Source organism: Papio anubis, chromosome 6 (genome assembly GCF_008728515.1).
Source record: "Papio anubis isolate 15944 chromosome 6, Panubis1.0, whole genome shotgun sequence".
Taxonomy (NCBI): Eukaryota; Metazoa; Chordata; class Mammalia; order Primates; family Cercopithecidae; genus Papio; species Papio anubis.
Window position 1 is genome coordinate 91,338,824 of NC_044981.1, and position 23,944 is coordinate 91,362,767.

At 35.3% G+C, this 23,944-nt stretch overlaps 1 protein-coding gene across 3 annotated transcripts in view; it reads left to right on the forward strand.

Annotated features, from left to right (window-relative positions):
* FUT9 (fucosyltransferase 9) overlaps positions 1-23,944 on the forward strand; it is a 197,597-nt gene that overhangs the window by 82,300 nt on the left and 91,353 nt on the right. For 2 of the 3 annotated variants that reach the window (XM_009205688.4, XM_017958121.3), the window contains exon 1: positions 17,935-18,260. The gene's annotated coding sequence lies outside the window, so the exon portion shown is untranslated. Of the gene's footprint in view, positions 1-17,934; positions 18,261-23,944 lie in introns of those variants that run through there. The other variant, XM_003897926.3, reaches the window with a different exon arrangement.

Sequence of the window (23,944 nt, forward strand, 5' to 3'; positions counted from 1 at the left end):
TTTTATTCGTTTCTTGTTTTTTCAAATCTTCCTTCCAGAACATAAGCTCAATGAGGGGAGAAATTTTAATTTTATCTGTTCCCTGCATATCTCTGGTGTTAGAGCATCCAGCACATAGTAGGCACTTAAGCAATAGTCATAGAATAAATTACTTCCTTCCCACAAGGGATAAAGATAGTGAGGCTCATAGAGACAAATCATTTTCCAAGACCACCCAAAATTTGCCCAAGGAATCCAAAGTCAAAGCATAGATTTAGAAGACACAGGTCAGCATCTAGGCTACACATACTGAAGGAATATGTACTTCACAGAAGATAATAATAGAATAGCCAAATGCATACTCCTCTTCTCACTAGAAGGAATTTTCCTTAGAAAAGGAGCAGTTTTAGTCATCTTTATAACCCTGGCACCTAATATAGTGTGGGAATCACAGAAGCAGCGGTGTGCTGGAGCCAGCTCCCCAGGCTCAGAAGAGTGGGTTGTGTGCTCTCTTCCAATCCTGCTTTTTGCGACATATGTTGGTAGCTTGGAATTGGCCTTACTGAGAATATTTACACCATGGAAATTAGCAAACAAGTCAAGGCTTATTAAATATTTACCTGAAAAGCACTGCAAAGAAGATAGTTAAATATATATATATTGCTGTATGAGTGAATGAATTCATGAGTAAAATGTACAAGGGGGATATTATAGTCTGAGGCATCTTTTAGCATACTGGTGCTATAGAGAAGGTGAAAAGGTGAAAACTGTTGATTGATAACTTTCAATGAACATTACAAAAACAAACAATAACAAATAAAACCTTTGATATAGGATATAGTTCCATTTCTTACTCCATGAGTTCTATTTAGACAGAGCTCTCTGTTTTCCCGATGGGAAAATAAAAAAATAAGGCTCATATTTCTTCCCAAGTATAGTATCCCACATAATGTATAGTCATTTTGTATTTTACCATTATGTGTCTGTGAATATACATAATTTTTCCACTAGACAAGTCCTTCTTAAATATTTTTAAATCACCATTTATTTTAAGAAAGTCACCTTCATATAAAAAGACAAAGCTACAAAAAATTATGCATACAATTTCCAGAGGAGCACAGATCTTCAAAATACCATGCCACCCCTGCTCCTACCCCAACCAATAGGCCCCAGGTGAAGAACTCTGCACTTGAAGTAGAGGATCCTAGGGGCAGGCTATTTGTCTAAGTTATTGCCTATTCCCAGCATGTGTCTAACATACTGACACTTAAAAAAACAAAACAAAGAAAAAAATAAGACTTGCAGATTGAATAAATGGATGGAATGAATAGTTATCTTAGTTGCTTCTTAGATCTTCTCTTTTCCTAAACACCTCCAATTGTGTCAACTACTCTTTATAAAGCATGATTTTCAAAACATGTAACTTCTGCATCTCCCTCCTATGATACTCAATGTTCTTGATTTTGGAAAAAGTCAAACTATTGCCTCATTCCCCCAAACTCAAATATGGAGTTATTGTTATAGTTTAAGATTCAACTAATGTTCCAGGCAACATTTCTTTAATCACTCACGATCCACAGTGATCTTTCATTTAGCTAAAACTCTAGATTCTTTTCACTCAAAAGACTGTAGCTAGCTCCTTCTATAATTCTATTGCTATAGTGGACTTTTAAATTTAACTCTATATTTTTACCATTAAATTCCACTGTCAGTTTCAACCACTGTTCTAGCCTGTGAAGCTCTTTGGAAATTACATAGCACAGCAGTCAGAACTCCCAGTTAGAGTCATTCCCAAATGTATACAATATGTCTTATGTGTCATCAAATAGTTCATTAAAAATTACTTTAAGAATAAGAGACGCCAGAGACCTCCTGCAGTTTTATAGTGAGCCAGATTAATGTTTGGTAGGAAAGATCTATCAACTACAGATTCAACAAACTACTTAACTGTTCAACCCACATTTATTCACCCTATCCACAAAGAAATCTTAGGAAATTTCAAATGTGCTGTTGAAATCCAGGGGATTTAGATGAGGTATGGTACAGTCTGTTATTGTAACTTTTCCCTGAGATACTGTTGTATACAGCTCTTCTGTGCCCTCATAAAATTTTGTGCATGTCTCTGTCATAGTCTTTACCACAAGGTACCCTAATTTTCTTTTGCATCTATCTTCTCAAGTACTGTGAAGAGCTTGGAGAATTAATCTATGCCTCCTTTATCTCTCTATTATCAGAACCTTATGTGTAGTACTTAATAAATATTTGTCAAACAGATGAGTAAATAATAGGAGTCTCATATTTTACCTTCGGATGTGAAAATCTGTATAAAGTTCACAATTTTCTCTGGACTTATTCTAGGAAGCAAATCACTGAAGATGACTCACAACAATTTGGGAGAATAGAGGAGCCAGTTCATTTCTTTGGGCCTCACTTACAACACTCTTACTATTTTAGCTTTATGCACATATGGAATGTGTGACTTGGTTTTATAACGGAAAGATAATTTTATCCTTCTTAAGCTAAAACTGTACATGCTATTATGATTATTTCTGTTTTCCTCCTTTATATGTCACCTTTTATATTTCTTTCTAAAAGGTCAGAAACAGTATCTCATTAACACTTCAGAAAAAAATAGTTGCCAATGTTTCCATTCATAGACCTCATACTTGGAGTGTCTCCTTTAATATTATATGAAAATGATAAAATGCCACAAAATCACAGTGTTCCTGAATATTTATGCCCTCTTGTATATAAGATTCACTTCAGACTTTCTGCTGCTTGCCTGATAGTAATACATTTATTAGTGTATTTAGAATATAAAATGTCATCATTTTATGCCTGCCTTTTGATGGCCAGACACTCATCAATTATTTTCCAAAGCCAAACTTCTATAAGGAGGCATTCATTGATAAAATACCTAGTGTTCCTGTACAGAGATTGAGTAATTAGTTTCTACCACAGACTGAAAAACTCAATGTGTGGAGAACAAAATAACCTTGTACATTATGCACAATCTTTATTAATTGAACTTTAAGCTAGCCCTTGAGATTTGTATGCAATCTGCAACAAAAAGGTCAATGGAATGGCAATGAATCTTCTTATATTTATTAGTTCATTCTGCAAATGCTAACGTTGGGTGAGAATTGATTCGATTTATTTGTGATCCAATACCAAAGGGGGAAAAGTAATGCTCTTCTTACTCATCTTATTCATTTAGATTTACATGGAAAATAACATTCCCAAGGGAAATCAGAAGGAACTTTTGTAATAGCAATGGTCACACTAGAGGTTGACCGTGATTCTCATTTCACACCATTTCTTAAAATTATCAAAAAGTGTCTTCAAATGAATTATTACTTTGAATTTAACACAGGCACACACACACACACACACACACACATATAATGTTTAAAATGCTGTTCTAGGCTCCAAGGGTACAACATAAATAAAATAGTCAATGTCCTCAAAAAAACTCACAATCTAATGAGAAAACAAACTTGAGAATTCATTCATTATAGTACAAGGTTAAGTAAAAGAAATACTTTCATATCAATATGAAATTATCTATGGGAGTACAGAGGATTTAAAGATGAAACTTTATAAAGTGAGAAAGATTTCACTTATGCCTTAGATGATTAGCAGAATTTCACAAGTTTTAATGGAGATACTAAACAAAAGCCAAAATATGGGCAAGAGTCCTAGAAATAGCTAAAGAAATTTAAAATTATGGGAAATGGAGAACAGAGCTGTATGACTGAGATATGGTGAGGAGTGAGGATCGATAAGCCAAGAAGTAAAGACGCGGGTTAGAATTTGAAGAAACGCCTTTCTTTTCCATGGTGAGGTTGTCAGGTAGTGAGGTACTACTGAACAGTTTGACCTCTGGAATGGGTTAAGTTAAACCTGAGTTTAGACATGTTTTAGAAAGTTATCATTTGTGACAACACACCAGGTGTAAAATCTGTAATTTCCCTAATATATGTGAAGATACTCTTGGCTGTGACAATGGATTAAAAGGAGGGGAAAGACACATTAAAAGTTAGAATTAGGACTTGGTGTTTGAATGAAAATGGAAGTTTAGGAGGCATCAGGATTAAAGATGGAATCGGGATTTCTACTTAGTACTATCGCATGCGTGTATAATCAAGTGTGAATTATTAAACAAAACTAAATACTTCATATCTGATTATGTAATTACTACTTAATATTTTTAACCTAAGTGTTCTTAATTCTACAAAGAATTCTAAATTTAAAATGCCTAAGTAATCTTTTTCAGTTCATGCAAATATATATGTGTGGGCGTGTTTGTGTGGGTGTCTTGTTTTACTAAAATATCTTCAAGAATAATGTTTTAGGGAAAAAAATATTAAGAACATAAAAATAGGCCAGGCGCAGAGTGGCTCATGCCCTTAATCCCAGTACTTTGGGATGCCAGGGCGGGTGGACCACCTGAGGCCAGGAGTTTAAGACCAGCCTGGCCAACATGATGAAACCCCATCTCTACTGAAAACACAAAAAATTAACGGGCATGGTGGGGAGATGCCTGTAATCCCAGCTACTCAGGAGGCTGAGGCAGGAGAATCACTTGAACCCAGGAGGTGAAGGTTGCAGTGAGCCGAGATGGCACTACTGCACTCCAGCCTGGGCAACAAGAGTGAAACTTTGTGGGGGAAAAAAAAAAAAAAAAAGAACATAAAAATGTACATTTTATTACAGGTTCAGTCATTTCATTGAGGAGACCACAAGTTTCCTCTTTGAGGAGACGGGGAAATCTTCACTCTTTTACATACTCTAATTCTGGAGACAAGATTTCATTCTGTTGCCCAGGCTGGAGTGCAGTGGCGCAATCACGGCTCACTGCAACCTTGACCTCCTGGGCTCCAGCCATCCTCCTACTTCAGCCTCAGCTGGAATGATAGACGTGCACCATATGCACCACCACTGCCAGCTATTTTTTTTTTTTTTTTTTACTAGAGACAAGGTCTTGCTATGTTGCACAGGCTCACATTCTCCTTTTCTACCTGGTCAGTGTCACCAGGAATTTATATCATTTTATCCTATGATGATTAGAAAATGTTTATATATGAAGATACATTTAATAGTTACTTTATTTCATTTGATATCATGTGTGGATATGTATGCATGTGTGTGTCAGTGTGTGTAAAAATATGTGTATAAAGTCTTATAAAATAATCAGTAGGTATTTCAATAAAACAGTAAAACTTTCCAGATTTGTCATGACAATTGTATGCAGAAAAAAGCTTTCTAATATCATATCTTTATATAGAAATAGGTAACAATGTTCTTACAGAGATCGTTGTTTTTTCTTAAAAATTATGTGTGCTAATGTAAATGTTCATATGTAGATGTAGGTATTCAAAAGATGGCATATATTATAAACATATTTATTGTAACGACAAGTAAGAACAATATATCAGAAATTTTACATATAAATACAGCACTAAATTTACCTGAGTTTTAAAAAAAAGATTATTAGGTCATTGCCATTAATTAAAAATAATAATTATGTTTTGTTTTTTACTGAGATAATTTTCTAATTCTTACTTCCCTTTCCTTTTATTTGAATCGCTGGATCTGTAATTGCCTTGAATTTTTTTGGCCAATAAATTTTCATGTCAGGTCCTTCTCTAAGAGGTATTATAAATTTTTTCTCTGAAAGCTGACCCAAATGGGCTATGAGTTCACTTTTGAGACATATTTTGCTACAATACAGTCATCTTATCTTAGAGTTATATGTGTAAATGAAGGGGTGGCCTGCCCCTCCACACCTGTGGGCGTTTCTTGTTAGGTGGAACAAGAGACTTGAGAAAAGAAATGAGACACAGAGACAAAGTATAGAGAAAGAAAAAATGGGCCCAGGGGACCGGCGCTCAGCATACCGAGGACTGACGCCGGCACCGGTCTCTGAGTTCCCTCAGTATTTATTGATCATTATCTTTACTGTCTTAGAAAAAGGGAAGTGGCAGGATAATAGGATCATCGTAGGGAGAAGGTCAGCAGTAAGACATATGAATAAAGATCTCTGTGACATGAATAAATTTAAGGAAAACTGCTGTGCCTTGATATGCATATGCAAACATCTCCATAAACCTTTTTAGTGCATAAAGAGCAGCATTGCCACTAGCATGTCCCACCTTCAGCCCTAAGGTGGTTTTCTCCTTTCTCAGTAAAGAGAACATACAATTAGGTTTTACACCGAGATGTTCCATTGCCCAGGGACAGGCAGGAGACAGATGCTTTTCTCTATTTCAACTGCCAAGAGGCCTTCTTTCCTCTTGTACTAGTCCTCCTCAGCACAGACCCTTCACGGGTGTCAGGCTGGGGGACGATCAGGTCTTTCCCTTCTCATGAGGCCATATTTCAGACTATCACATGGGGAGAAACCTTGGACAATACCTAGCTTTCCTAGGCAGAGGTCCCTGCGACCTTTGGCAGTGTACGTGTCCCTGGGTACTTGAGATTAAGAGAATGGTGATGACTTTTCACAAGCATACTGCCTTCAGGCAGTTGTTTAACAAAGCACACCCTGCACAGCCCAAAATCCTTTAAACCTTGAGTCACCACAGCACAGGTCTCTTGCAAGGACAAAGTTGGCGGTAGGGTCACAGATTAACAGCATCTCAAATACAGAACAAAATGGAACCTCTTATGTCTACTTTTGTCTATATAGACACAGTAACAGTAGTCTGCTCTCTCTTTCTTTTCCCCACATGTAAACAGCCTTAAGCCTATAACTTTACTTACAATCACATATGATTCATTGGATTTGAAGTTCAAGCCCCTTTATTTTCTTTTTTTAATCAGCCTTTTCAGGCTGAAAAATCTTAAGCTCTAGATGTAGTTGAGTTTGATATCCACATCAAATATCATGTAGAAAGTGTGTTTTCCCCCTGTATACCAAATTTGAAAAGAAAACATCTTCCCATTATACCAGAGAGAATAGTTTAAACTTAGTTTCTCTCATGCATCATGCTGCACTGGAATGTGTGACGTGCTCTGCCAGTAGACATTACATATGGAAACAGGAGAGCACTTTGAAGAGCTGACAGAAGGCTAGAGTGACTAAAACAGACTGTATAAAACCAAGAGAGGAGGAGGCAGGTCCAGACTTCCTTGGCCTTGGGCTATTGGAAAATAACAGTCAGAAATAGACTTTCAGGCCTTCAACATCAGCTAAGTGAATAAGGAATGGCCAAATGCTTGAATAGGGAGTAGGGGAGGAGACCAGTGAATATTTCAACAACATTATCATGCAACAGCATTATTAAAGATGATTTTAAGTTCAATCAGGGCAAATACACACACACAAACATATACACACGTGTGTGTGTGTATGCATATGTATTTTCTAGACACTTTCCTTCTTCTTCTTTGCCCTCAATTTCCATCTCTCAGGTGAATAGAATTCTTATTCTGCCTTCTTTATATTCAAGAACTCAACACTACAGCATCCCACCATTACCTCAACTACTCTCCTTACCCAAATTAAAATTAAATCTGTGAGGAGTATATTAATTTCCTAGGGCTGCCATAATAAATAACCACAAACTAGGTGGCTTCAAAGAACAGACATTTATTCTTTCACAATTCTGGAGGCTAGAGGTCCAAACTGAAGGTGTCGATAGTGCCAGGCTCTCTCCAATGGCTCCATAACGAATCCTTTCTTGTTCCCTCTATCTTCTGGTGGTTGCTAGCAAGTTTCTTGGTTTGTGGCAGCGTAACTTCAATATCTGCTGCTTCTTCAATAGACTTCTTTCTGTGAGTCTCTGTATCTCCCAAGCTCTCTCATATCACCAATAATTGGATTTAGGGCCTAGCCTTCTCCAGTGTGATTTTCATCTTTTTTTTCCCATCTTTTCTTTATTGAGGTATATTTGATGGATGAAAATTGTATATATTTAAGATATACAGCATGGTTTTGATATATATATATGTTGTAAAATAACTGCTATAATAAAGTTAATTGGTGGATCCATCTTAACTTGATTGAATCTGCAAATGATGTATTTCCAAATAAGGTCCCATTCACAGGTACCAGGGGTTAAGACTTCAATATGTCTTTTAGGGGTGCCATAATTCAATGCACAACAGGGGGCTAATCTCAGCTAGATGTTTAGAAGGACAATCACATCATCTGATTAAACCAATTTACATAAAAGTCAGAATAACACTGCCTTTCTAAAGAAGAATGCTATAACACAAATGTATTGAATAATGTACACACTGTTAAGGGTAAGAGCATTCCTAGTACCTGCTTTCTATCCAGAGCTTTCAACCCTCCACCTTCAGTAAACTCAACGCCAAGGTTATAGTTCTCTACCCATTTGCCAGAGTAGATTAGCTCTGAAATGAAAAGGATACTTAAGCAGAAAATTTAGGTTGTGTATTTTATTTCCTTTTCCTTTAGTAATGTTTTCACTTTTATAGTAAATATTTTAATATTATTTGACCAAACTATATTAAAAATGGCTTGATACTTTATTTTAATTTTCCCATGTTAAGATGAATTTAGATCTGCATATTTGCCATACATGGTCCATATATGAAGGACAGATATAAAATATATGAAGGACATGGATCAAAAATGTTGGCAGTAGAAAACTACTCAAGTGTACATTATTTTTTGTTTGTTTTGTTTTTGTTTGTTTGTTTGAGATGGAGTTTTGCTCTGTCGCCCAGGCTGGAGTGCAGTGGCGCAATCTCGGCTCACTGCAAGCTCCATCTCCCGGGTTCACGCCATTCTCCTGCCTCAGGCTTCCGAGTAGCTGGGACTACAGGTGCCCACCACCACTTCCGGCACATTTTTTGTATTTTTCTTAGAGATGGGGGTTTCACCATCTTGCCCAGGCTGATCTTGAATTCCTGACCTCGTGATCCACCCGCCTTGGCCTCCCACAGTGCTGGGATTACAGGCAGGAGCCACCGTGACTGGCCACACAAGTGTAAATTATTTTGTATAATTTTCTAAGCAAAATAGAGTGGGTACAGATTTTTTGGCAGGTACAGATTTTATTTTTTCCAAAATACATTGTAAGTGTGTATTAGAAGAACAAATAAGAACAAAGATAAAGAGTCATCTCGGGGCTTCATATCAGGCAATGTGGGTTCTTCCGTGCTTACTTAGAGTCAAATTTATTCATAGTGGTGGAATGCTCACGCCTGGAAGGAATAAGTTCAGAAGAATGTGGTTCTTTTATTTAGGCTATTAAAACCCTGAAATTCAAGTTTTAAAATGATTCAAAAGGAGATAAATCTGTTTTAAAACAAAATGCATTTCTTTGTATGCAGTGAGTCAGAGTACTGCTTTGTGGTAAATTGCCCTATGTTCTGAACAATATAATGTATTTCATTTTTTAATAACTCAGTTTATTTGTAAACCATGTACTATTAACACATATCTCAAACTATTGTATTTAATATAAAAATTGCAGTTAAAATTGAAGTGGGCTCTTTTCCTTTCCCAAAACATTCATTGTTTGAGGAGAATTTAACAAGCAATTCTGATTTTAAAAATCCCTCATCAGTGTAAGCACTCCTTTACAAATGAAAATCATATTATTCTAAATTAAATAGCCATTGTGTAAAATAGCCATTTAATATTTTTGCTAGGAATAGTATGTCTTCTTTGTTGATTACAAAAAACATACTATGCTAAATTTTATCATTTGATTATTGATTTCCCAAGAGTCTTTGGTCTAGATGAAAAGCTGTGTCTTAAATTTTCTAATTAAAATTTATAGTGATAGAATTATTTTTCATGCAGTTAATTTATACTCAAGAAAAGTTTTAATAGTTATTTAAATAATGATAAGTTTCTATAGTCTTTTTTTATTCGGTTGTTTTGAACACTCTGGAGTTGATCTGTTATTTTTCACAGCATGATCCCCAAACATCTGCAACAAATTCCTCTAAAAATTAGAGAAATTGTTAGATATGGAAATCCAGGATCTTACCCGTACCTATTATCAGCATCTCTGGAGATATATTTCACAAATATGTGTTTCTAAGAAGTCATTAGATGACTCTTATGCCTATTAAATTTTAAGAACCCAATGTTAAAGGGAACAAACCAGTGGATCCTAACCTTTCCAACACTAGTTATCTCTAGGCTTTGTAGTACACTGGGATAACTTGTTCAATGAATGTCAGCTTTTCGTAGAAGTCATCCAGGGGTCAGGAAAGAGAGAAAGCCTGAACTGCCTTTTACTACCCCTAGAGTTCTGGAGTTCCGGGAGCCTGACTGAAGATAGCAGGCAGCATGTATGGAGCTACGTCATTGAGAGTGAGCCCAAGACAAAACATCACTTTCCTTCCTTCCTTCCTTCCTTCCTTCCTTCCTTCCTTCCTTCCTTCCTTCTTCCTTCCTTCCTTCTTCCTTCTTCCTCCTTCCTTCCTTCCTTCCTTTGCCCTCCTTCCTTCCTTCCTTTCTTCCTAACCTTCCTTCCTTCCTTCCTTCCTTCCTTCCCTTCCTATCTTCAACAGGTGGCCCCCCATTTTTTTTATAGAATGGGAGGAGGAGTTATTGGGAAAAGGCAGCATATCAAAACCCTGCTTTATCTTATCTTGACCTCCTTTAACACTCTTAAAACATGCTTTTTAAAAGCCATTCAATTGCCAGCATTTATTACCATAGACAAAAAATAGTAAAGAAGTAAAGTATGTCATCTTCATCTGTCCTGATGCCACTTTCCCAATCCCGGTTCCAAGAGACATGTCGTTTTTGGTGGATGAGCTGGAGTGGTGGTGTTGCGATAAGAGGGTTTTCTTCATCTCTATCTTCAGATCCTAAGCCTTCAGGAGTATTTTAGCATATGAATGAGAATTAAACATCAAGATAGAGGCAACAGAGTGCATTTGCAGTCTTTAGAACAGCCACCTGGAACTCAGTCCAAAGCCTTACATTCTCCATCCAAAATGGTGACTGATTGGTCTATCCCAGGCCTGTTACAAGAAAAGTCAGGGCTTATCTTTCATTGGTTTAATGATTCCAAGACCCCATTACAGCTAGATAAATGAAGAGAGGGAATGCTTAAACTTGATTGATTTGATTGAAAGACACAAAGTATCAAACCATTTTACAGACATATGTCTCAGTGAAATTAAAAAAATAAAAAACATTCATTTTCGTCCAAACCAGAATTTGGTAAACTATAGCACATTATTTATGTCTGTCTTCATATTACAAAAGCAGAGTGGAGCAGATGAAACATAAATTGTATAATATATGGGTACCTATAGGACATCTTTGACTTTGTCTCCTGGCCTGCAACGCCTAAAGTGTTTACCATATAGATCTCTAGTGCATAGCTTTGCTAAACTTTAGTTTAAATCAAAACAGTCATAATTTATTTTCTCCAGCATCTGAAGGCAAAATATGCATCCACTGTATTCCATAAAAAATTATTCATACATGTCTTAAAACTTGCATATTTTATTTTCATACCACCTAGCATGAGATAATCATAAATATGTAGGAACAACAGCCTTATTCCCAACAACCACAGCAGCACCTATCATAATAGGGATTCCATAAGTGTTTTGATTAAATAAGTCTTTACAAATATATGTACATTCTGCATTTTATTTATTATATACTGTCTCTCTATTTTAGAATAAATTTCATTTTCTCCAATCTTTGAATAAAATAGATGCTTTAGGAAGAATGTACAATGAGGTTTCTAGTACTGCGTAAAGCTCAGGGGAAGAAGCTCAAGAATTTTTCCTGAAGTGTGCAAGTTTTAAAAGAACAAAGCAGCTTTCCCTTCCCCAAAATACGTGTTGAAAATATTTCTATTGATAAAATATATGTATACATTTGGACAAATCTATTTCAAACATCTATTATAACAATTACTAATCTGTATGCCAAGCATTAGTGTATTTTAAGTTCTTAAGACATTGATGTTTGTCAGTGATCCTAAGTGTTACTAATTCTGTCGCCTGCAACAACTCCATGCGTAGAATAGGCTATATCATTCAAGGCTAGCCTTCTACAGAACATCCAACCTTGTTCAACTCACGAGGATCTACATCCTATTCTCTTTAACTATAGAGTCAAAACAGATCATTCAAGCAGGCTAAGTGAGAGAGAAGGAATGAGAAGAAAGCACAACCCTTGAAAGATTTCAGATAAAGAAAATAAACAAGAGCTGTAGAAGCAAGTCCAGATCATGCATGTCTCTCATGGCCATTCTTTTTTCTTTTTCTTGGGTCATATACTGCAAAGATATGGACCTGGGAGATGACCTTTAAATCATCTAGGCCTGAATTTGTTCCACAATAAAATGCTTAAGAAATGTTTGTTATTTCCTTCTCTTCTTCTCGTTCATTCTCACTTGGCTTTGTTTTTTTTCGGTCTAGGATTCTTATTCATATTTCTACCTAATGTAGAGAGCCAACCAACGTTTTTTGGACTGTGAACAGGAAAATTTTCTTTTCCATGTACATTTATGAAAAAGGAATTCTTTAGAGCCAAATCATCCCATGCTGTATGGAAGAGGCAGACATATCACACCAAGAATGGGACTCTGGAATCAATCTGTCTGGGTTCCAGTCCAGCTGTACCACTTACAAGCTGAATGACCTTGGACAAATTGCTTAATCTTTCTGTGCATCATATTTCTCATCTCTAAAACTGGAATAGTACTAGTTCATAAACTCATTGACAAGACTGAATGAGAACATATATGGATAGACTCTTAAAATTGAGCCTGTATATAGTGAACGGGTGTTATTATTACTAGCGTTAATGAGAATCAAGCTCTCAGCATGACCTAGGGGCTCTCCAACTCACCTCCACTGCTTTGTGCATGTCTTCCATTACATTCTTTTTTTTTTTTTTTTTTTTTTTTGAGACAGTCTCGCTCTGTCGCCCAGGCTGGAGTGCAGTGGCCGGATCTCAGCTCGCTACAAGCTCCGCCTCCCGGGTTTACGCCATTCTTCTGCCTCAGCCTCCATTACATTCTTTACCTTTACACTCTGTTCCACAGAGGCCATATTACTTTTTAGTCCCAAAATGATATTATCCTTGCTATGCTTCTCTTTATTCATGCTGCAGTGTCTTGTCATTATTCTGCATTCACGTTGCATAGCCTGTTTTCTATTAAGCTTACACCTTGTAAAATAGAATGCTACTACATGTGTACCCGAAGCCAGATACACACACACAGTTCTTTTGTACACACACAGTTCATTTCTGTTTTTCCCCTTCCGCTTCTAGACTGTGAAGATTTCGAGGGCAGAGAGAGTGTCTTAGGAACCCTTATGGCCATAACCCCTAGCAACTCTCTGTTACATAGAAGACATTTAGAAAATGTATGTTGAATTAAAAAAAGCTTAAAGACCCAGTCATAAAATTTTGAAGTCATAAAATTCTACTTAAAGTACAGTCACAGGATTTGGCTCCATGACCTCTCTTGGCAGCAACGCTCACTTATTATAAACAGCACATAGTACTTGTCATTATTTTTCAAAATTCAATGTCCTTTAATCTCATCTGGTCAGCTGAATTAAGAAGTTTGCTCCTATTATTGGAATTCAGTTTTCAATATATCTGAGGTATTTCTAACAACATCTTTCAGAGTTCTCTGAAGCTTCTTTTTAAATAAATAATGCTCTATTTGGCCATTTCCTTGTTCTTTCATATTTATAGATTGTGTAGTGTTTTTCTTAATCATTTGCACTATCTTTAATTCAACAGCAACTGAAAACAATTATATAAAACTAGTGTGTCTCCATATTTCTCACCTTTGGTGAATTTTCCTCCAAATTTACTAAAGTATCTTCAATAAAAATCTAATTTTTATTATTTAAACTGACCTTTCTCTGCAAAAAAAAAAATTACTCAACAATGATTCAAAAATGATGACTCAATGATGCATTTGTGTTTGTGAAATGACCATACTAATGAATTGGATTTAATACTTTATTCAAATATATCAAATGTATTCCAAATCCAAACACTTATTTCCACCAAACCTAACAACCAACATTGTCCTGAATTCAAGGACAGTAATAGCCTTTGAACTGGCTACTGCTTCCAGCCTTGCCCCTCTATTGTCAATAGGACAGCTGAAGTGATCATTTAAAATTGTATTCAGATCATGCTAGTCCCCAGCCAAAACCCTCTTGTATCCATTGCACTATAAAGTCTAAACTCTTTACAATGGCCTTTGGGGCCCATCAAGACCTGCTGCTACCTGGTTGTCTTACCCTTCCCCTCACACCCACCCTACCCATAGTGCCCCGGGTAACTATAGCTACAGGTATACTGGGGTGTTTTTCTTTTTTGTTTGAACATGCAGTGCTTGTTACTGTCCTGGGCCTTTGCACTTTGTGTCTACTCTCCTTGTAATGCTAGATCTTGAATATAAGGGTGAGTCATTGTCTTCAACTCAAACATGGCCTCCTTCATGAAACCTTCCTTTTCTGGCTGCTTCTCTTCAGTGGGCCTTTCCAGTCCCACTCTACTGCCGACACCTGTCACAGTCAATTCTTTCTGAGCTCTGTCTCTTCTAATGGCCTTGCTAATTCAGCCTGCCCTTGATCTTGATGCTCAGATTCCTCAGAGTCTCTACTACTTTTCTCTTCTGACACCTGGTTAAAACTGTGAACCTCATAAACCTTCTTGGCTGAGCCATTTTGCTCATAGAAGGCCCATTAATCCCCCTCAACTTATTATCCATATTGCATGATAGCCAAAGGAAACTTGGGATTGCGAAGTGAGTCTGTCATGCCACAGGGCCTCCTTGGCTACTACTTGGGATCCGCATGTTGACTTGGGATTACTCAGCACAGCAATGTCCTCCAAAACTTGAAAGCAAAAACCCTAAGCATCCCGTCAATGTAATTAAGAATTTCGAAAGATACATCCCCTAGAGGATTGGCCTCGAGAAGCTGGGAAGAACAGACAAGAGCTGTAGCATCCACTTTTCTCTACCACTGCACTCTTTCTCTCCACCTATTCTGGCATTCCTCAAAAGAATGCCTGAGGGCTTTTTTCCTATTGTGCTTTTTTTAAGGGTATCTTTCTATCGCCAAGGCTGGAGTGCAGTGGCATGATAGTCTATCACCTCAAACTCCTGGACTCAAGCAATCTTCCCACATCAGCTTCCTGAGTATCTGGGACTACAGGTGGGCACAAATGTGCCTGCTTTTTTTAAAAAAAAACTTTTTTTTTTTTTTTTTTGGTAGAAACAGGGTCTAATTATGTTAGCCAAACTGGTCTGAAACTCCTGCCCTTAAGAGGTCCTCCTGCCTGGGCCTCCCAAAGTACTGGGATTACAGGCCTGAGCGACTGTGCTTGGCCTGTTCTTTCTACATGATTTCAAACTCCTTTATATAAAATTCCATGCAAACCCACTCATTTATGTTTGTTGACAAACATCGAGATGAAAAGTAAAAACACTTAGTGAATCATCTTAATGTTTCATCTTTAAGTTACTAAGCATCTGGGTCTTGGCAAAACATCCAAATAATAGACTAACCCATCAAGCCTGGTCTTGATATGGAGGAAGAAACTGAAGGGCTTTCTAAAGACTGATGTTAAACTATACATTAAAATAATGCCTTGAAAAACAGAAATTGAGTGTCTCTTTCCCACCTCTACCCCATGGCAGGTAGATGCCTTACCATTGTAGGAAGAAAGACATGTAGAAAAGCAAAAGAGAAAAATGCACTATAATTATTTGACTGGCTTGGACACAAATATAGGGAATGGAGAAAATGATTTTCTCCCTACACATAATAGAAAAAAGGAGATAGAGATAATAAAAACTAAGTTCAAATAAAACATTATCAACAAAAGTAATCAAAAGAGTAGCTCAATTACTTAAGTGTGATTTATTCAGCATGCTGAGCCTTTAAATTATAACCATGATTTGGGAAACACACATACACACACAAGCACAAATCTGAGTTACCAAATAGATAAAAGAACTCAGGCCACTTCCTGGCCCTCACTATTTGCTCTCATTCTAGAAATAATTCTAAATGTTTGATTTTTCTGACTTCTCAGCCAAGGTCTTTTTGAAAGCATCGAATCAGATGTTGGATGGTAAAAACAAAAACAAGAAAATACTGGTACAATGAAAGCAAATGTTGTGACAGCAAATAGTTTTTATATATATATCTGATATATATATATATATATATATAACATCTGATATATATATATATATATATCAGATGTTTGGGAGCCAATATATATGGATATCTATGCCTCTTCTCTAGTTTTTATTAAGTGATTGAGTATTTTGATCTTTTATGTGAAGAATTATAACCAATACACTGCACACTTTATATGCAATAACTGTGTTTGTGGTTTTACTCATTTAACAATCCTAAGACAGCTATACACAGTTTCAACAAAGAAATTAATTTACTCTCTAAAGCATTTTATTATTTTTTTCTAATTGGGACCTCTAAGAGTATTGAAAGTAGATAGTTAAGCAGAATAGCCCTACAAACAACATCTGGAAACCATGTGCAAGTGAAGATTGTAATAAGAAAGAGGAGACATTTTGAAGTTAGGTTTGGATTTGATCCACAGCTACAATACCTTCCAGCTTCTTAATATGTACCAGTTGTCTGAGTTATCAGAACCTTTCAAAATGAGAAAACTAAAACCTACCTTACAATAATGCTTTGATAATTATATGACAATCACACACACCCATAAAAACGCTAAACAAATGTTACAAAATATAGTTATTCATTTACAAACTGTTACACATTTGAAAAAAGAACAATTAGGTGATAGTCGACTTTTTAAAGACAAGATAGATCAATTTCTTCATATCTGTATTATCTTTAAATGTGTTTGAATCCAATATCAAAGTATAAGAGGGAAAAGGTACTAAATTCAGTGGAAAATTAAATTATTTTTCTTTCAAGCATAATCCAAGGCTATGTGGAAATCCACAAAGAAATCAGATTGAATTTTGTTTTAAAATTGACTGCTTTAGGAAAGAAAAAAATGCAAGTGTTTGAGGGACATAAAATCAGAACAAAACGTGTTTGTGTGTGTGCACAAGCGTGTGCACAGGGGTGTATGCAATGAGTACAAGATACTTAACAAGTGTTTTTGGTTAGTGCTAAGTGTACGAATTCCCTTGGGTCTGTTCTATAGCAAAAATGCATTTTTTGACACGGGATAAGTTTATATAACATACTTGCGGGGGCATTATCTTAAAGAGAAAACTGAATCTGCCCTTTATATACTTTAAGTTATTCCATAGTTTAAAAATATTTGTTCTTGATTGGGGTAAGTGAATGCCAGTGGGTCAGTTTCACACTTTGTATTAAATCTATTCCTTATTCATTATAGAGTACTTAATTCAATACAATTTGAAAGCGTTTACCTCTCTTTGTGCTAATCATGTATGTTGGCTAACACACATCACCGTTAAAATGACAAATGTTTAGGCAAATTAGCGAATTGTTTGATCTTTATTTTTATAAGCATTCGGATAGTTGTATACATCCAGATGATTTAGCAACTTTTTTGTTAGTTTGTTTTTTGTGCCATGGGCACAATTTATTCTGTAAACGGGAAATTTTAAATATATTTAATTATCAAGGTATCTTATACTCACTTTCTTAGAGTTTCAACTATAACCTAGATCATTCATTCTTTTTAATGATATTTCCCTTATATATTGTAACTATTTAAGGTATTCAATAACTTTTTTTTTTTTTTTTTGAGACAGAGTCTTACTCTGTCACTGTGGCTGGAGTGCAGTGGTGTGACCTCAACTCATTGTAACCTCCATTTCCCAGGTTCAAGTGATTCTCCTGCCTCAGCCTCCCCAGGAGCTGGGATTACAGTTGCCTGCCACCGTGCCCAGATAATTTTTATATTTTTAGTAGAGACAGGGTTTCACCATGTTGGCCAGGCTGGTCTTGAACTCCTGACCTCAAGTGATTCACCTGTCTCAGCCTCCCAAAGTGCTGGGATTACAGGCATGAGCCACTGCGCCCGGCCATCAATAACATTTTTTTTTTAATTTAACGGAAATCACAAATAGATATCAGCAAAGAACGCAATAATACAGAAAGATTTTTGTTTTTATCATGCATTATTTCTTTTAGATTTTTTTGGTTATCTAGCTACATATATAGTATATCCAGTGCATTTAACTAACATACTTCTTTATTTCTCTTTCTCATCAGGTTTAGAATGTAATAACTCAAGGATTTGATAAGACAGTGAAGTAGTATAACAACTGTCTATGTGCTTCCCATGATATGTTCTCTATATTGTAAGTATATATTTACTTTCTCAATCTAGCTTGACTATGGGAGAAATTGTTCAGTTAGAACTTATAGATGATTTATATTGTTTCAGAAAATTATGAACTAAAACCCATCCAAGGTACAGAATAATTTCAGAAGGTTAGCTTCTATGAGGAAATCTTCTATAAACTTAGTTTTAACATTCTATCAAAGTAAAAGTTTAAAATAATTTTCTGTCATGGTAGGTAGGATAATATATCGATCATGTCTAATCATATTTTAAAATAAATCTTACAGTTAATCTTAAAATTTCTATACTCTTGTGTTTTCTAGAAAACTGTAAATAAATATTGGACATGGAAAATTTTATGTTCTCAATATAATTTGCAATCTAATTTTAAATTTAGGTCAATTTCTTTTTATATTAGTTATCTTTTGAAAATGGATTTTAATTTGGGGTAGATAATGCCTATACCACTAAATAATTCTTATATATGAATATAAGAATATATTGAGTATATATATTCATATATATGTAACTTAATAAGTTAAATGAAAAAAAGAAAAGTAATCTTTACACAGATGTGAACCTCTTACTGTTCATTTCACATTATTAAAAAATAAGGAAGGAAGTACAATTCTGGGATACTGTGCTTTGTTTTTGAGTTAAGAGATACTATGAAGCAATAAGTGTTACTCATGTCAATGAGAAAGAAATAAAACAACCCAGTCCCTTTTCCTTGAGTGAAAGCAAGCTATGAACTGGAACCCATCAGGAATCAGTAGTGTCCCTACAATTTACGGTATGTTTAGGGCATCAGGAGATGCTGTTCCTTAACAACACCTAATATCGTCAGACCTAAAATTCTTTCTCAAGTCTTACTCTCTATTCTCTTCAGCCCTTGTTTTGCTAAGCTCCTGTCTGAGGATATAAAGCTATCAGAGAATTGGAGGTGGTGGTGGATAGGTTATTAACATCCCCGTTTCAGAACTCTGAGTCCACTGCAACACAAAATATGATTTAATACATATTATCATATTCTATAGCGGTGCTATCTAATAAAATTGTAATGTGAACTGCATATGTTATTTAAATTTTTCTTATGGCCACACTTTTTAAAAAGTAAAAAGAAGCAGGTGAAATGAGTCTTAATGATATATTTTATTTATTTACCCTGTACATTCCAAATATAGTTATTTTATCATATGACTAATGTAAAGAAAAGAACGAGACACTTTGCATTCTTTTTTTCACACTAAGTCCTTGAAATCCAGTGCGTACTTACAGAACATCTCAGTTCGGATACTAAAGTTTTGTTGAATATACTTGATTTATACTTAGACTTAATAAAATTTACATTCGAAAAAGTAGATTCACAAGCCCAAATAGTCCTACAAATATTTAAAACTGTTCCAATAACTAAATCAAGTGTCAGCTTTTAAATTTAAACTGATAGTCATCTTCTCAATGATGCTAGCTGTATTTCAAGTGCTCAGCTGTCTCGTGGCTGGTAGCTTCCATACTGGAAACTCTGCTCCAGAGGATCACTGATATAATACTTTGGTTCTGTTACCTAACAGGAGTTTTGAAGGCCAACTTCAGACCACATCAAAGGAGTATGACTTTAAAATTTCAATGAGAAAAAAAGTCAAACCCTAAACTTATTACTTAAAATGGAGTTTTATAGAATCCCGTGTTTATGAGAAATTATAGAGAAGAAAATATACCAAATGTGTACTTCTAAGCTATAATACATATTGGAATTTGGGGGCTTTTTATTAGCTTCCGTGTACTTGCTTTGTTGTAACTAAAGTAATTTGCTGATCACAGCCCTCCTCATTACAAGGAGTAAATCAATAGAAAAAAAAATCTAACATTTAAAAAAATTGTTCCATCAAACACATTCTTAAAAGAATGAAAATATGGGCATCAGATTTGTGAATCACATATCTGATAAAAGATTTGTGTCCATAATATATATTTTAAAAAACTCTTAAAAATAAGAAAATAAATCCAATTTTCCTGGTAAAATATCTGAGTTTTACCAAAGAAGATGTACGGATGACTAATAAGAATAAGAGGAGATTTTCACTAGGGAGATAAAAATGAAAACCACAATAAGGTGCCAGAACGTACCTGTTAAAAATGGATAAATAAATTAAAAGTCTAACAATATCAAATATTCGTAAGCATGCAGAGCCACAGAGACTCTCATTCACTACTTTCATTACTGTTGGCAATTCAAAATGGTACAGCCACTTTGAAAAACGTATGTGCAAGTTTGCTATGAAGTCAGATGCTTGCTTAATATATGATCCAGTGATCCCACTCCTAAGTATTTACCCAAGTGAATTGAAAAACATATTTGACACAGAAAAACAATACGGGAATATTTACAGAAACTTTGACTTCAATTGCCAAAATTTGGAAATAACTAATATGCTTTCTTCAGCTGGTAAATGAATGAACAGACTGTGGTAAACCTATAAAAGGGAATACTATTCAAATATTTTAAAAAGAGAATTATTGATGTATGCACATCATGGATGAACGTTTTAGTGCATTTTGCTAAGTGAAAGAAGGGAAGCCCAAATGACTACATATTTAAGATATATAATTCAATGTATCTTAAACTCTGGAAAAGCCAAAACATAAAGATGGGAAATAGATCAATGGTTGCCCAAATTAGAGATATATTGAGTTAGAGATATAGGAGGGTTAACTACAAAATCGTTGATTACATGAGGAAATTTTAATGGCAGTGGAACTGTCCGTGGTGCTGGACAAATTACTGTGCTCGTCAAAACCCATAGAACTGTACAACACAATGAGTAATCTCTGCAGCATACACATTAAAAAAAAAAAAAAAAGGAAGGAAGAAAGAAAATGAATAAGATGTAATATCCCCAAATGGGGTGGAAAAGTGACAAGTGAACCTAACCATATTACAAATGTAATATATAAGCTTACTGAAGGTGATGAAGTCAAAGGATCTAGCCTATATTTTGGAAAACAGTATTTTGAAAGGACAAAACCTGCAAAGGATGAGGCTAACTATACAAAGAACTATACATAGACATTGTATTTTAATTGATTTTTTTTCAAAGGAGCGCAGGTTAGCAATTATGAAAGTACTTTGCATGTATATTAGGGTGGAATGCATAAGTAAATAAATTATAGATATTGGGAGATAGGTTTCATATTGCTAGAGAAAGAAGTCATAATTAGCAAGGAGAGATGGCTAAAATTAACCTTGTATTGCTAGTTTAGAGATGTAGATATTAATTTGTGAACCCATTCTTATTTTAAAATACATAGATACAGAAATGGGTCTACATACATAACATTTATTAGCTCTATCTACTGAAAAGCTCTAGAAGCAGTGATACCACATTAGCAATGAGCATACTTCATGCCTAAATTTTAGTCTCATGCTCAGAGTTTAGAGGTTTCTGTGTATACATCATAAAGCTTCAATCTTAGAGTGAGTGTAGAATGTAGGAAATTCAAATAGCATTCTTTATTTAAACACAAGAAAAGTCTCTGAGAGTTTAAGTGACTGGCCTGGAATCAGCAACTTGTAAAGGATGGAGCATCTACATAGAGCAAATCTTACCTCATTCTTAATCTTAGCTTTTGTACCACATCAAGAAGCCTACACTGTATGGAAATATTCTTATTTGTTGAATTATTTGTTTTTAATTTCCAGAAATAATCAAGCTCTTTTACTGAATTTAAATAAAATTCTGGCAAATTTTATGTCATTAAAAAACTATTATTCACATTTAAATTCAAAATTTGTACCTGATACATCTGTTTCCTGTTGAGTTTCAAAGTCCCATCTAGAGGCCAGGCACAGTGGGCTCACTCCTGTAATCCCATCGCAGTGGGAGGCTGAGGCAGGCGGATCACGTGAGGTCAGGAGTTCAAGACTGGCCTGGCCAACACAATGAAAACTCATCTCTACTAAAAATACAAAAATCAGCCGGTGTGGTGGTGCACACCTTTAGTCCCAGCTACTGGGGAGGCTGAGGCAGGAGAATTGCTTGAGCACAGGAGGTGGAGTTGGCAGTGAGCCAAGATTGTGCCACTGCAGTCCAGCCTGACCAACAGAGTAAGAGTCTGTCTCAAAAAAAAAAAAAAAAAAAAAAAAAAAAAGAAGGAAAGAAAGTTCTACTAGACTGGGAAATTACTATTGCTAATTTATTTCTGTCATGGACACACATATGCTTTCGCTTTAATGAAATCCTATGCAAGAACCAAAAAAAAATTTACAAAATACAATCATGCACTGCATAACATTGCAGACAATGATTGACCACATATACAACAGCGGTCCGGTAAGATTACAATAGAGCTGAAAAATTCTTATCTGCTAGTAACTTTGTAGCCATCAGAATTTAGCAGCACACAACTCACATGTTTTTGATGAAGCTGGTAAAAACAAACCTATTGCACTTCCAGTTGTATAAAAGTGTAGTACATACTGTACAATTCCGTAAGGTACATAACAATGATAATAAATGATGATGTTATAGTTTATGTATTTACTATATTTTATCATTAGAGTGTACTTCTACTTATTAAAAAAAACTTAATTATTAAACAGCCTCAGGCAGGTCTTTCAGGAGGTATTCCAGAAGAAGGGATTGTTATCATAGGAAATGAGAGCTCCAGGCATGTTACTGTCCCTGAAGACCTTCCAGTGAGACAAGATATGGAGGTAGAAGACAGTGATATTGATGATCTTCACTCTGTGTAGACCTAAGCTAATGTGTGGGTTTGTATCTTAGTTTTTACAAGTTTAAAAGGTAAAATAAAAAATAAAAATATTTAAAAATAGAAAAAAGCTTATAGAATAAGGATTAAAGAAATTATTTTGTACAGCTATACAATGTGTTTGTGTTTTAAGCTGTGTTATTACAAAAAACCTCGAAGAGTTAAAAATACTTTTAAAGTTTATAAAGTAAAAAAAATTACAATAAACTAAGGTTAAATTATTAAAGATAGAAAAATCTTTTTATAGGTTTAATATAGCATTTGTACAGTGTTTATAAAGTCTACCGTAGTGTACAATAATGTCCTAGGCTTTCACATTCACTCACCACTCACTCACTGACTCACCCAGTGCAACTTCCAGTCCTGCAAGCCCCATTCATGGTAAGTGCTTTACACCGGTGTGCCATTTTTCTATGTTTTATACTGTATTTTTACTGTACCTTTTCTATGTTTAGCTATCCAAGTACCATTGTGTTAAAATTTCCTACAGTATTCAGTATGGCAACATGCCGTAGGTTTGTAGCCTAGAAGCAATAGCCTGTGTGTAGCAGGCAATACCATCCAGGTTTGTGTAAGTCCACTCTCTGATGTTTGCACAACAATGAAATCACCTAACATCACATTTCTCAGAACGTATTCCTATCTTTAAGTGACACATGACTGTACATAAAGTGTTTTTTACTGCAAAACAATTATGTCTCACAAAAGCATTCATCATGTATTTTCTTAGATAACAATCTTCTCTGCTGCAATTTTGTTAGATTTAGACATAGTATCTCAGAGGAAATAAAGTCATTTTATAAAGACAAGCTAACCTGTGATCCTTTCCTTTAATATCTTCATCACTATGCCCATCTGCTGCAATTTCTGTAAGTAAGTGTGATCTCATAATCCACACAGTTTTAATATGGAGAAAATTTATAGCATACT